The following is a 15804-nucleotide window of genomic DNA, read 5'->3' as shown; positions in this document are numbered from 1 at the left end:
CCGATTTCTTAGGAACTACATGAATGGGGCTTACCCATTCGCTATCGGAGAGATGGGGTATATGATACCCGATCGAAAGTAATCGTAAGACTTCTTCCCTAACCACCTCTTTTCATGGTGGGTTCAAGCGACGCTTAAGGTTCGCGAGAAGTCTTCGTTATCCTCCAAATGGATACGATGATGAGTGCAAATATTAGGTCAATTCCCTTAATGTCGGCTAGGGACCAACCAATCGCAGACCGATGTTCCTTAATCACCCGGATTAAACTTGTCTCTTCATTCTTAGATAACAGAAGATATAATTACCGGATGACTACCATCCGGATCGAGTTGAATATATTTTAACTCGGGGAAGGGTTTAAGCAATCGGGTGGGAGGAAAATCAATAGATGTTTCGTCCGGTCGGGGTCCTCATTTTGCATAATGAATAATTGCTTAGGTAGCAAGTCTTCATACTCAATATGTGGAGCAAACCGGTGTCTACAATTGGGGTGGACTCAAGGATGGTGTTGACTTCCTCTAAGTAGGAGTCATTTACAAAATCTGACTTTCCAAAAGAAAGGAATTTGTACATATTGTTTTCGTGAAACGTGTTGTTAAAATAATCTTGAGCTAAGCTCGATCATGCTAACCTCCCCATCTATAGACGGATCCGGTAATTGTTTTATCATTTTAAAAACATTTACCTCAACTGTAAGATGGACAAAAGATAAGGACATCTTACCATCGCGGCAATTTATAAGGGCGTTGGCAGTTGCTAAGAAGGGGCGCTTTAAGATGATCGGTACAGAGTCGTTGGCTTAATTTCTATATTGAGGATAACAAAATCAGCAGGATAGTAAAAATCCTGAACCTTAACAAGCACGTTTTCCACTACACCCTTATGATACTTAATTGACTGTCCGCTAATTGCAACATTATTTTTGTAGGTTGCATTTCCTCAGAGACCTATTTGTTTATACAAATAATATGGAGTAAGTTAACACTCGCCCCGTGTCTAATAACGCGCGGTCGCCGTGGTGGGAATCTCCTAGGGTGCATTTTTAAAGGGATGAATTGTGGTCCTTGTACTTAACAATTCCATTATTTTTCGGATAAAGTTGGAAATTGTTCAGGTTAGAAAGGCGCCTTTAGGTATGTTGGTCTTACGCCTAGTAGTGCACAACTCTTTAAGAAACTTAGCGTGATTAGGTAGCTTTTTTAATAGCTTCGAGAAAAGGAAGGTTTATCGTTAGATTCTTGAAAACGTTCCTAATCTCCTCAAAGTTTGTATCCCCGGGTTAGCATGGCTAACTTCGAGGGAATGGTGGTTTTGCTCTATATTTAGCGTATGGCTCGAATTTGATTTGTTACCTTGGCTTTCGTTTCTTAGGTTGTGGTTTAATTGGTACCTCTACTATGGTAGGCTCTTCGGGGTTTCTATTTCGTATCTAGTTCGATATCCGGTGTAGGAGTATCGATGGGGTAACTATAGGCATAGTTACTTTGTTATCAACCACTCTTCCGTAATCGGAGAGTGGTGATGGCATTCAGTGTCACCTACTATTGTCGTTTCCGCACTAGTATTACCGTTTACCTCAAAATGATGTGTTTGTTGTTTTAGGGTTTGGTATAGCTTGTCCCGAAACACGCCTTTTGGTTGGGCTTTCTCTTGGGCTAATTGTTGTATGCCCCGATTTATGGATTGTAAGATCCGTTGATTTGATTGAGTCATTGATTGGAAAAGTTGTTGGGTAACCTCGTATAAAGGCGCCGATACGGTCCGGTTGTGTAGGTGTAGTAGTCACTGTGGTGCGACCGAACTATCTCACGTTGATTATTTATGGGTGGGTTTTGATAGTTACTATTGTTAACCCGAACGATACCTCTATTGGTATTATAACTATTATAATTACTCGACCTTGTGCTACACCTTGTCGTGGTTGGCTTTGGTTGTTATAATTATTATAATTTCCTTGACCTTGTCCCCGCCCCTTGCCTAGTTGGAGCTTGATTATAGTTGTTTGTTTGCCTAACATTTTGGTTATTAAACCCCGGAGGTGTAACTTGTTGATTGTTTCGCCAACTAAAGTTGGGATGTTGTCTCCATGGGCATTAGGAATAGGATAGTTATTAATGGAGCAAACATTATCTTGCTCTAATTGTTGTTGTTCATAGGCTTAGAGGACAATAGGAGTCGTGGTGCTCAAGACTCAAACAGAAATTACATGGGTTGGAGTTGACATTCATGACGGGAATAGGATTGTGTTGAATAGAAATAGCCTCTACCTTTTTAGTTAGAGATTCGATTAAATTTTTAAGTTTCGGATCGGGTTTCATCTCAAACATACCGGGCTGCCTTAATCTGTTGAAGAAGAACTAGCAGAATGGGGATATCATCATCCCCAATATTTTTAGCGTTTACTTTGTTCTTCTAAAATTTGTAAGCCTCCGAGGCTCCTTTACTTAGGAAACTACCCCCATTCATTATGTCAAGGACTTCTTTATGGCGATGTTGAAGTCCTTTGAAAAAGGCACGAACTAACGTGTCTTTTGCTAGATTGTGGTGTGGACACTCTATAAGCAGATCGGTGAAACGATTCCAAGCCTCAGAAAACGATTCATGAGGATTTTGTCGGAAAAAATGAATCTTGGAAAGCATCTCATCCATCTTTAGGGGTGGGTAAAAATGTTCCATAAATAGCTGAACAAGTTTAGCCCACGAGTCCACAGAGTTCGGCGCTTGGGCAGTTAACCAAGATGTTACCTTATCGGCTAAGGTGAAGGGAAATACCCTCAGTTTAATTTGTTCCGCACCAACCGTAGGATGATGGAATGTTGTAAGAACTTGTTCAATCCTACGCATGTGTTGGTAAGGTTTTTCATGGCCTAACCCATGGAAAACGGGTAACAAATTAAATATGTTTGGGGGGATTCAAAATCCCCACGGGTCTACTAGAACGATGCAAGATTTAGGGCTATCGCTCAAAGCTTTGTAGAAGTCGGAGAGAGGAGTCTCTCTTTCTTCAGCCATTATGTCAGGTATGGTTGGTGGGATAGTAGTTAGAGGTGTAGTGATTGGTATACTTGATATGTTTGTTTGTTGACGGTTAATTACGTTCGGTGTTTTTCTCCGACCAGACCTTAATCTCATGCAAGTCTAAGTCTAAACACAAAAACAATCCAAACAATCTTGATATATTAGTATGAGCCTCTAACTGGAGATGCGAGGTATGGAAGAAAGGAATACCTGATAGCGCCCTTGCTTCGCTTTTATGAATAGCGCCTTATTTATCGCGTGTTCGGGTGTAAATAACAAGTTAGAACACTGAAAAACTTAAAAATCGGGTTGAAACAAACCCGTAGAAACTGAAAATTTTGAATTTTGCGCCGCAAAAAGGCGATGTCCTTGTTCGTGTGACTTGAGGCTTGTGGCCGCCGTGGGTCGGGTCCAAGAAATAGAGCCGGTCGCTGCTCGTCGTCCGGGGCTGGTCGCTTCGTGTTCCAGACTATAGGGCGCAGGTGCGCTCCTTACAGGCGCGGTCGCGCTCAGTGTAAATTTGTCGGAACTTTTTCAACGTTGAAACGGATAACCACAATATGAATCAAACAAGGGTGGGTGGGTTTAATGGGACTTTAAAAATGACTAATTCTACTATGAAAACAATGCTAAAGTGCAACTAAGATGGCAGCGGCGCCATTTGATAAAGATAAAATTGAATAGTTTACCTACGAAATGAACGTTGAACTCAAAACGTAAGTAAACTACAACTAATCTTATGTGTCTAATTTGCTTATCAAAGATTTCTCTACTCTCAATCCCTTGAGATATAGTGGAGTAAGAGGTTCGTTCCACTCCTAGTGCTCTAGCATGGAATGTTTTCTAGTCTAATTGATCAATCTTAAAGTCAATGAGAGTTTTACGAAGGTGTTAAACTACGATGCAATGTGAAAAACAATATGTTGAATTTAACTACGAATGCTATGGCAATGTGATTGTTTTGAATCTAGATAAAAGATTAGAGGGGAATTGAATCCACCTCGAATCCAACTTAATAGCCTAGCATAGATTCTTGTATCTCGATTCTTACGTTCTTACGACAAGAAATTCGAGTTCTAATCCCTAGTGTTCATGGCATTTCTACCGAAAGTACTAACTAGCGTGTATGAGGTCGTCCACCCATTCTCATGGCTTAATCACGACCTTCTAGATTGGAATAGACTCTATAATGCTTCTACACTATACCACTAAGTTTTCATCAAGGCTTCATCAACCCTCTAATGGAGGTTTTAGCCTTGAATCATTCATAATCATTCCCATATGAATCTAAACTAAACATATTATCAAGATTCAAATTTACTAATCTAATTAAACAATGATTAAATTCTAATTAACAACTAATAAATGGTAACCAACAATAATTAAAACTAGATCTAATAGATTGAAATAACACAATTCGAAATTGATAAAATAACTATTTTATTTATCTAATAAATCAAGAACAATGATTCAAAGACTTAATCTAAAACAAGAATTGAAAATGGAACTAAACTTAATTTTATTAATTAAACTAGATCTAGAATTATCTATATTGTTTTAGGTCTAACTAGCTACCATTAACAAAGAGCTAAGCTTTGGTTTTTATATGTTTAGATCCAAAAATCGTGCATGGGCTTGGAGCCATGTTTTGGGCCAGAGAATCAGGCCCAAAACCCAATTCTTTCAGTCCAAAAAGGCCTCTTCAGCTGCAGTTGGCTTCAACAAACTTTTCGTCCACTTTTTCTCCTCTGATTGGGTCAAGGCTTAGACCATTGGAAAGCTCTTTCCGAGCCGATCGTTTTGACATAAGGTAGGCCCAATTCCGAGATCTGAGTCCAAAGATACGGCTTTCGGAAGTTCTCACCGACTTTGTGTCTTCTTGTTTCAGCCCAGCGTCGACTTTTCAGCTTTTGACCGGGCTTTAGAAAGGATTTGTCTTCTTGAATCTTGGCCTTAAATCATGGAACTCCTTAGTAACCGACCTTAGCTCCTTTATCTCGCTAAAGTGGCATATTTCTGCACATAATGGACTTTGAAACCTGAAATGCATAAAAACACGTAATCAGTGTTAACTCTTAATTATTACTCACATAATTGGTCTAAAAGTATGACTGTTATAGGGTTAAAACTACAATTTTGGGCTCTTATCAGAGATTAACAAGCATATAATATGGAACCCATAAACATAACACGTAATTTGGGATTAAAGCGGTAGTACGACAATGGCCTTTAGTGGAATAAACTATTTGTTGACAGACTTAGGCCATGTGTTTTGGGCGAACATGGGAAGCCCAAGCCCATTAGGAGACCTAACCCTAATTTCTCCTCATGGTCCCGATTGTAGCCTATATAAAAACCCTTTCTTCTTGGTTGTTTTTACTATTCATTGACTGGAAAAAGAGAGGCAAAGAGAGAGAGAAAAGGTTGGTAGATCGTTGTCCACACAACGTCCATTCTAAGGATAGGAATACAACAGAAGATCAAGAGGTTACTGATTCGTATTCTCAAAGATATCACAGCTAATCTAAAGGTATGATTTCTAACCAAAATTGTGAGAACCTTTATTCCGCTGTGCATGGTTTTTACGGTTTGTAGTAAATCATTCAGTGCGACCATAACGGTTTATATAAGTGTTCTGTATGGTTTCATTTTCAGCTTCCGTTTGCGGGTGATCTGTAAGCATAGTCACTTTGTTATCAATTACTCTATCTGAATGAATGGTAGTGACTGCATGTGGGTCCCCTTGGTTTATATCACTATTATAGTGAATAATGTTTATGTCAAAGGCGGTGTTTGTTGACTTAGGATTAGGCACTGCTTGACATGGAAACATGCCTGTTTGGTTATTATTTTGGTTAGGAGACATGTCAATAACCTTTTGGCACAAAGACTGCATCATTTGCATCATTTTAGAGTTTTGATCATGCTGATCTTTCATTAAGTTGGAGTTTTGTTACATAATTTGATTTTGTTTTTCCAACAAGGTCACTACTACTTCGTTTGTAGATAGTTGAACTAGAATGAAGGCTTGTTGAGCATTCATGTCTTGATGTTGATAGTTCTGGGTCATGGGCACTAAACCTCTATTCGGATCACCTAAGTTTTCTTGTCCTTGAGGTTGAGTTAACTGGTTAAAGTTTGATGGTTGTGCATAGACAAGAAGACAATAGAAGTCGGAATGCTCAAAACTAAAAGAAACATTACAACGAGTAGAGTTAATGTTCATGACTGGAGTGGGTTGTTGTTGAATAAAGAGGGCATCGATAAGAGTTTTAAGCTTGGAATCAGGCTTAACCTCAAAAAAAGGAGTGGAGCAGGAAGAGTCATTACCTCCCTAATTGTTGTTTATCTTAGATTGATTTTCTAAGAATTTATAAGCCTCCAAGGCACTTTTGCTAAGAAAACTACCCCCAATCATGATATCTAGAACCTCCTTATGATGATGTGAAAGCCCCTTGAAAAAGGCACAAACAAGCGTGTTTTTAGCAAGGTTATGATGCGGACATTCTATGAGAAGATCAATGAAACGGTTCCAGGTCTCTGAAAAAGATTCATGAGGGTTATGGTGAAAGAAATGAATATTTTGAAGCATTTCATCAGTCTTCAGTGTTGGGTAAAAGTTGTTCCATGAACAATTGAACAAGTTTAGCCCATGAGTCCACAAAGTTTGGCGTTTGGGCAGTTAACCAAGACGCCGCCTTGTCGGCTAGGGTGAATGGAAACACCCTAAGTTTAACTTGATCCGGAACTTACACTAGGATGATAGAATGTAGTGAGAACTTGTTCTATCCTATGCATGTGTTGATAAGGCTTCTCGTGGTCTAAACCATAGAAAACTGATAACAAGTTAAATATATTTGGGGGAATTCAAAAATCCCCTACTAGGTCTGCAAGAATGATGCACGACTTAGGGCCATCATTTAGTGCTTTATAAAAATCAGAGAGATGAGTCTCTAGTTCTTTAGTCATTGATGTAGGTGTAGTGTGTGAAATTTTAGATAGGCGTGTGGTATTGCATCTACAAAAAACAAGCCTAATTATACTAGAATTAAAACTCCTTTGACATCAAAAACGAGGAGTGGAAGAAAGAGTACATGAATGTCTCCTTGCTACGCATGTGAATAGCGTCTTGTATACGTAATCCCACTATATTTAAGAAGTTGGAAACACTGAATATATATATAAATATGAACAAAATGAGAGCTGATGACTAACCTGTGAAAATCGGGATTCCTTCAGAAGGGGCGCAGGTGTGCTCAAGTATAGGGTAAATAAGGGCGTGGGCGCGCTCAAGGTACTATTTGCAAAATTATTTCTAGTAACATGAGAGTAGGCGCGCTCAAATGATAGGGTTAAGAGGGCGCAGTGCTCCAAAAATTTGAAATTTTTACAGTAGTTTGCTAAGATGTCCAGTAAGTTGCCTGTAAAATATCAGAACAATCGGAGTCATGAAAGTTTTTCTACTACCCTGCAAAGTTTGTGAAATAGTTTTCAAACACAATACAAACAACCGAATGGTTAACCAATCAAACCAGTGCCAAAATTCGCCAAAATTTTACTGTAGGCTTCTGACATATCATGCGGGTTCCTATAAAATGTTTAGAACAATTGGAGTTCTACAAACCCTCCATATCGGCTGTTGTTCCAGAAATTAAGTATTGTAAAACTGCAGAAACACACTGAAAACAATCTACTAGTTAGATGGTCAAAACAATAAAAAACTCTTCAAAATTGTACTGTAAATTCCTGACTTATGATAGATACTTTTGTCAAAATCGTAAAATTTTCGGACTTACCTAAGTAACCTTACTCGTCCGTTTTTCCCAAAACTTACGGTGTGAAAGCTGAAATATAGCAGTGTAAAGATGGTAATAGTTCAATAGGTAAAACAACTAGAACAAATCTGAAAATATTTCAGTAAATCAACAACACCTTATATATTATGTCTACAAAATATCAGAATTTTCAGAATTTTAGAAATACCATTACCGCAGTATTCTTCACTGTGATCCCGCAATCTTAAGAGAGCGCTGACGCGCTTTGTGCAAGGCAAAAGGGGGAGGGCATGACACGCTCGTAGTTTAAAACAGTAAATTTCAAGCTTGAACAATAACGAAAATATGAGAAACAAGAATAAAAAATGAAAAAGGTGGGTGGGTAGAAAATGGGGGATTTCCCTTTGGATTAAACCAATTAAATTCTTGTCCTGAATGAGTTTAAGATGGCAACGGCGCCATTTGATAAAGGCAAAATTTACGTTGACTAAGAATCTATGCGTAAATACAAATAATCAATCAACTAAACAAGTGTTTAGATCAATATTCCTACTCTCAAATAATAATGAATTAATATAAAGAGTACTGATTTATTCCACTACTAAACTACCAAGACATAAAAGAAATTCAACTAATTTAAATCACAAATAGGGAGAGTAATATTATGTTGAGAGATTTCTATTCACTACACCAAAACAGCTTTTTTGTGACGCCAAAATGGCGTCACAAATAATTTTAGTGACACCATTTTACGCCACAAATATGGTGTCACAATTTATTAATCAATTATTTTTGTGACGCTAAAATGGCGCGGATAAATATTAGTGACGCCAAAATGGTGTCACTAATTTGTCACGCCATTCCGGGCCACTATTTTTCTGACGCCATTTTGACGTCACAAATATTTGTCACGCCATTTTGACGTCACTAATTTGTGACGACAAAATGGCGTCACTTAATTTTGTGACACCATTTTGACGTCACAGATATTTGTCACGCCATTTTGACGTCACTAATTTGTGACGACAAAATGGCGTCACTAAATATTAGTGACGTCACAAAATGGCGTCACTAAATTTAGGACGCCATTTTGATCGTCACAAATATTTGTCACGCCATTTTGACGCCACTAATTAGTGACGCCGAATGGCGTGATAAATATTTGTGACGCCAAAATGGCGTAAAAAATGTAGGCGTTACAAATTTTGTGACGCCGTTTTAAGCGCCACAAAATATATTTTAGGAAAAAAAAAATTATTGGTTGTCAGAATCCACCTTACAGTCTTGCACCCTGTAAAAGAACTCATTTAAAACACCGCCCACTCTATAGAATACAAAATACACCATCAATCAAGAATATATAGTATTCATTCCATCCCTTTCAAAATTATGAAGTCACTTGCGTAATAAATTTCAAACGAAAGTACTATGTATTACATTGTATTTACAACTAGCTACATAAAAAAAATCTTATTAGAAAGTGCCCAAGTTGTTGCAATATGGACCGCCTCCATTCTTCAAAGCGAGACAAACCAATGCCACATACTGTACATGTTTCATTTAACAGAGTTTAGATAGATCTGGTCTATTTAAATTATAACAAGAGATAGGGACCCTTTTATCCCCGCTGGATCGCCCGTGATCAAATCTCAGTCAAAAGGGCAAGGAAGCAGAGTAAAGGCGAGATCAAGAACACTAAGATTGAAGGAAGGATTAAATGAGCAGGATTGGCTTGAACTGAGCGCTTTCCATCTTAGTTCCAACATATTTTTACACTAAAGATAGTCAAAACATACTAAACATAAAACTTCTAGGTTTGAAGACGCAACAAAAACCGGTGTCGAAGGCAATGTCATATCGTTTCACAAATTATTTACACTGGTGAATGTATTGAAGTATTGGTAAGCAATAAACCACAAGTTACACGAGAAAAAGAAACAAAGATTTTTCAAACCTGAACTTAAAATATATGAAAATAGTCCACCCCTTATCTCCACATCTTCATGGCCTTGCACATTAACTCTGTAGTTCCCCATCCTTAGATTTATTGTCACCTATGAAGTAAACATACATTTAAGGTGCCAAGAAGTGATAATGAACTAGGATATATAACATTAGTAGGACACAAACTTTAAGAAACCCATATTATGAGAATTTGTACACGATGGCACCATCTAGACATTAACATAGATGTTATGATAATCAGCCAAGATACATTGCTATTAATATGGGTATGAGGCATAAATTTTCAGGTTTAATCATAATAACACGCTGAAAGCAACTGTGTGTTTTTAGTGAAATAACACACGCTCGACTGTGTTTTAATGAAGTAACACACGCTCGACTGTGTTTTAGTGAAGTAAGAGTTCATTTAATCTTATATCTTGTGCAAATGGCAAAGACACATAAGTAGTCATTCCAGCGCAAAGGTTCTGCCTATTCGATCTTTAACACTTTTAAGTTCATATATAACAAACCCGGGTTCTTGACAATCAATTGTAATGACTATAAATACCATTCAAAGCTATAAGCATTACTAAAAGAAAATCATAAGATAATGAGTAAAATAAACTCACCTTCATCTCAAGGTCCTTCAATGCTAATGCATATAGCTTGAGTGAAAGGAATATAAACCAAATTGCTCATCAAAGATCACTTTCCAAATTCAAACCTTAATCTTCACAACAAATTGTTACTATTAAACGGTAATTTAAGCTAATAGTACTGATTGTTTCAAAGAATTATCAATTAAACGAAAAAGTTTCTTTTTCAGATGTCAAGTAATTCAACATGCTCAAAAAATAACTCAATGATCAGACGACAATATATTCAAATGTGCAAAGATATCATATATCGACGCCGCCTCGAGTCCCATTTGCCTAACAAAAAGAGTAATGACTAAAAAAGACGGCAATAAAAGTTTTTTCAACCATTACCACAAAGGAATAATGAGATACTTTTTGGGATGTCTGGAAGCACCTTTGTTAATTATACTTACAAGAAGTTATGCTCGCTCGGGCTTTCGCCTGCCTTTCCTTTCGCTTTGGACGAGGATTCTTCCCATCCAGCCACCTAGGCGAGGAAGCCTATCCAACCTCAGATGTGTCTCATGAGTTTAAGACTATAGAACTTACTTGATACCTAGATATCTAGCTACTAGGAACAGCCTAGCCAGTCAGATACAAAGGAAAGAGTAGATAAAACAACGGATAAGTAGAAGCGGTAACCTATTATACTAGATATGCATTGCTGCTCTTGGAGTCTAAGACTTCTAACTCTTTAGCCTCATTGGACTCAAGGACATATCAAATATTAACTCAATGATTGGGGCCACATAGTGCAAAATGCACTTTGGTGAACCATGCACCTTCCCTTCCGTTCGTCATCTGACTTAGAAAGAATCCCCTCCTGGGATTCAAAGAAAACCGAGCAACGATTTTAACTTGGTAAAGAAAAAGGTTTTGTTCATTCCGTGCACAAGAACTGGACTCAATTCAGGTTTAGCTACAATGCAAACTAGCTAAGCTAACTAAAAGAGTAAAGTTACGAATGCTAGAATAATAACGCTTTGTATGCAAAGTGGGTAAAGTCCATCATCAAGAGCATTAAAAGAGGGAAAGACAAGCCCAAACTTGTGTGTGTGTGTGTGTTTAACAATTTGCAGCAGAAAATGTATTTAATGAAAACAACATATGAAAATAAGTAAATAACATCATATGAATGTTCCTCGTGACTTTATCGCATTAACGCCCGCTTTATCTCATATGAGAACAGCTCCTCCTTTGTCTTAGGAATCATGTTAATCAACTACTTTGCATCCAAAAGTTTTTGTTATCTTGTGTCTTAACACGCTCACGCCCCCTCGCCACGGTCAGTTATCTTCTCCTTGTAGTCATCCCTCGAACGATGTCCGGCCTCATCATTTTCGTTTCTTCTTTCGCTTAACATTTGAAATGCACTTGGCAAACTCCACCGCAAGCAGCCAAATTAGGTGGTGGTGTCTTGAAACTGGGAGTTTGACATCTTGCGTTCCTCCGTTGAGTAATCAATAGGAACCAAGGGCCTCATTTTCTTGTCTTTATCCCCATCATCTTCATCTTCTTCATGGAATATAGAAGGTACAGACCATTCGCTTTATTCGAACCCACTAGACCGAATCCCAGTTTCTTAGTAGGAGCATTACTACTCGCACATTATTCGGTAAAGGAACCGGCAAGACAGCTTGAATCAGAACAAAACCATGAAAGACCAACAATACGGTTGAAATAAAAGTCCCCCTACTTATTCAAATAAATGAGCCGCCGCACTCACGATTCTTGGAGACCGAATGAGAGGGAGGAAATAAAGAAATCAACTTGAAGATGGATCATCGTTTACATGACGAGGTAATCGACTTTTTTCGAGTCTAGATGAAAATTGACACGACTTGGAGATGCATAGACAGTCTTTACAACCTCGCATTATATAAAACAAGATCATTTGCATGCTAAAATCTTGCTGGTCAACAGGCAACTAAGTACTTAATGGATACTGCATTATTCTTGAAGGATAATTCCCTAGCCCATGTGTATAGCATAAAATAATACAGCACAATGTAACATAGAAAGTAAAACCAATAAATAGTCCAGCCTACCACCAACTCTTGCCCATCAACGTTAAATTTACTTCGCATGTGTAATGCACGAAGAACAGCGTATAGCATAACCAAATGGAAATGTATAGGAAGAAGATTTTACTGATCGAACAAATTATGGATATATAGTAGACGTTGGCTAGGAATATTCCTGATCGACCAAGATAGGCTATGTAAGCTGCGAGAACAGAGAGAGAGAAGATTGGTTCTAGGGTAGTAGTATAGAGGTTCGTGCTAGGATTGATTCTCACAAGTACACGAAAGAATTATACCCGATCGAACACGAGAGCTAGTGACCGATCTAAATCTCACGGATGATGGCCGAGCCAAAGCAAAGCTATAGGTTCTTCTTCCGTGGGGCTCTAGTTCCCCTTATACAGCCTAGTCACAACATAGAACCGAAGATAAAACAAGACGATAAAATGTATTTAATCAACTTAAGCTATTTCCTTAGCCTTTGTTGGTTGGGAATCTCACTCATCGCTAGTGAAGGTCTCAAAGTCAACTCCGAAGTTAAGACAAATCAAATATGATTGAAAGAAATAGTTGAGTAAAGTGTTTACTAAACAGGCAACTAGCTAACAAGTCAAGCTTTCAAGTCCAGTTGTTAAAGTGTACTACACGATCGAAAAGCCAATCCAATCGAAAGCGCTTCTAGCCAATAAGTTATCCATTGCTGGCGTTCAAGCCAAGCTACTTCCTTAATATACCTCTATAGGCATTACGATCTTCACTCAATAAAAAGATCGAGTATATGTATGCGGAACTGGTTTCCTTTTGTACATATGGTAAGGGAATCGATAAGAGAGAGTCACTATTTTTACTATTCCCTAACGCACATCCGTACTAATTGACTCCCATCCCCATAATGGATTGGGCTCCCATCCTTGAACCTCGCCACCCGCTATTTAAGGAGCAACTTGTCCGGGTGTTTGTTGTATCTATCGTACTACCTAAGATATTCCATAAAAAATGGAGAATCTAAACATGAGGGGAGCAGATGCAGATGAATGAGATGCCCTCTCATCTGTTCTAAGTTATGATTCTCACTCCGCTCCAAGCTTCTTAGTCGCCTAACAATGACATATGACATATAAGTAAGAGATTCTTCTTATTCCACTTCAAGCTTTTAGTGATATATATGTCCCACCAACTACCCGAAGTTCTAGCCGACGTCTGTCTCACGTTGATGCAGATTCGATTTCATCAGAATCGGTGTCACCGTCCCAACGGATCAAATAACAACCGGAGTCGCCCCCGTTGTTGGTGTCCTCTCACTCAGCCCGATCCCCTACTTTAGGGCGTAGGAGCTCTTTTTGGTCCAGCCTGTTTGACCGTCCAGATCTTGTCCTTCCGCCTTTAATGAGAAAGGTAATCCCTCGAAAATTTTAGCTGAAGATCAATTCCTATGTCCAAATTTTTATCGAATGTCCCATTAAGAAAGTCCCGCTTTGGTATTGATGAAATCAATAGTACCGTCTTCCAGATTTACTTCCCCTGCTGGATTCTATCCTTTTCACACCCCGAGACTCCCTTCACTACATAAATACAGGAACCGAGAGAAATAGTTCTACCTCGAAGCTAACACCATGACGGGGAGAAAAGACATTTATGCGCTTTATAAGTTGGCCTTCTAGGATCAATCCCGAACGCCAAGTCCCCCCGCCAACCAAACAACGAATTCTCATTTCTTTGACCAATAGGAACCTCTTTATGTGATTCAAGAAGTGGATTAGCTTAACTAAACTAATCTACTTCAAACCTATCTTGATAAAGCCAATCCAAGGCTTATAGGAGGGAGTTGAAAACGACAAGCAATTACCTCTTTCTTTCCCCATACGCCTCGATTAGGATGATGCATTCCACTTTGTTGACTTTTCAATCCCCGACCGTTCACTTGAACACGCAAGCTTTCAAGCGAGAGACAAAGCAAGAAGGAATTGACTTGCCGATTGAACAAAACGAATTCTATTGGCATTACTGAAATCGCATTTTATTCGATCTTGAGTACCGTGAGTCGTTCTAAAATGACTTGATTCGGGCTCCACAACGTGGTCAGTAGAATCTATATTTAGTGATGAGGTGAGGACCGTTTACTGTTGAGGACTTCCGACTTGGATTACCGGTTTCTCATTCACCTACGAACAACTAGGGACATATAGAGGTGGGATACCAGAGAGAGATCGTACTTTTAGAAGGTTATCTTTCAGCTTTCTTGCCTGCCAGTCCAAGAGTTCACTCAAAAGCGGGTAGCCATTAGGAAAGCGGCTGTTGGCGAGGTAGTATCCTCCATCGATTCGGGAAATACCCAAATATACGATGCAAACTGGTTCTTTGGGTTCTATGTCTGGTCCATTAGACATGAAAGTTACTGAGGATTCGCTCATCTAGCTTGTCGGGGTTGGGTGGGAATAGACGGGTAGCTCGTTACCTCTGCTTAGGCCGCTAGGGCGGTCCCTAGGTCGTATTCCCTATTTGTGACAGGTCCGGCCCCCACCAACAACAACAACCAGTAAAGTAGCACCAATCAATGTAGCAGCACCACTAGTAGCATCAGTAGTGTCAGTTTATGCCGCAGAGGAAGAGGCAGAACCAAAAGCAGGACTTAGAGTTCATTGCCTTGAATCGAGAGGAGAGGAATGAGATCACAGTCAAGTAAATTGTAAATTAAATACAATCAAGGTGCGTACACACCCTCCACACAGTTGCAACAAACCAAAAGAAACGTGAGTCGCAGTATCAAAGAAGCACTGCAAGATTCAAAATCTAAATCAGTTCTTTCAACATTGGTTCACTAATTGAGACAAACTAAAATCTTAATGTCTAATGCAAAAGGAAGCAAGCGTAGAACCAACCTTGCAACAACTTTAGCTAAGATCAGCAGGTCATCTACTAGATGAAATTCCATGTCCCTTTAACCCACCCCCACATTACAAGAGGACTCTCATGAGCAAGTCAACCAATTTGCAACCTCCACTCCTAGACGCCAACAAGAAAACAATAGCGGACCTGCCATTCAAAACATTCAGGTGACATAGCGCACTATATACAAAATAATTTTATGTTTTCGGACAATGCTCTACTGCCGCAGACTATATACAAAATAGTATGTATCATCTAGATTGTTACTTTCCGAATGAACTTTGATATACAAGGCTGCGACATGTATAAAGTCGCGAGAATCTATTTACCTTTTGGAGGACTATCTAGTGCCCATGCAATGCCCTCATCCCACTCTCGAGTAGGACTGTTGAAACAACCTGAAAAGTGAAAAAGACAATGAGTTTTATAAATGTTACATGTCTTTGCAAGCATATAAATTAGTTTAATTCACTATAAGGTGCCATACCTTTGATATACAAGTCTTTATGAAGTAG

The 15804-nt window shown here is 38.8% G+C and overlaps 2 long non-coding RNA genes across 2 annotated transcripts; both read right to left on the bottom strand.

The window, feature by feature from the left end:
• Window positions 1–9590: 9590 nt before the first annotated feature.
• LOC147485421 (uncharacterized) lies at window positions 9591–10442 on the bottom strand. The gene is made up of 2 exons (XR_015203253.1): window positions 10371–10442; window positions 9591–9848 (listed from the first exon to the last, which is right to left on the bottom strand). It is a non-coding gene; the product is annotated as an uncharacterized LOC147485421 (long non-coding RNA).
• Window positions 10443–12185: 1743 nt separating this feature from the next.
• On the bottom strand, window positions 12186–15404 carry LOC147485420 (uncharacterized). Its single transcript, XR_015203295.1, has 3 exons — window positions 15283–15404; window positions 15122–15177; window positions 12186–12248 (listed from the first exon to the last, which is right to left on the bottom strand). It is a non-coding gene; the product is annotated as an uncharacterized LOC147485420 (long non-coding RNA).
• Between the last annotated feature and the right edge of the window lie 400 nt (window positions 15405–15804).

The sequence above is a fragment of the Coptis chinensis genome, chromosome 7 (assembly GCF_015680905.1).
Source record: "Coptis chinensis isolate HL-2020 chromosome 7, ASM1568090v1, whole genome shotgun sequence".
NCBI classification, from domain to species: domain Eukaryota; kingdom Viridiplantae; phylum Streptophyta; class Magnoliopsida; order Ranunculales; family Ranunculaceae; genus Coptis; species Coptis chinensis.
The sequence above is the reverse complement of the archived record's forward strand: the minus strand, read 5'-3'. Positions and strand labels throughout refer to the sequence as shown.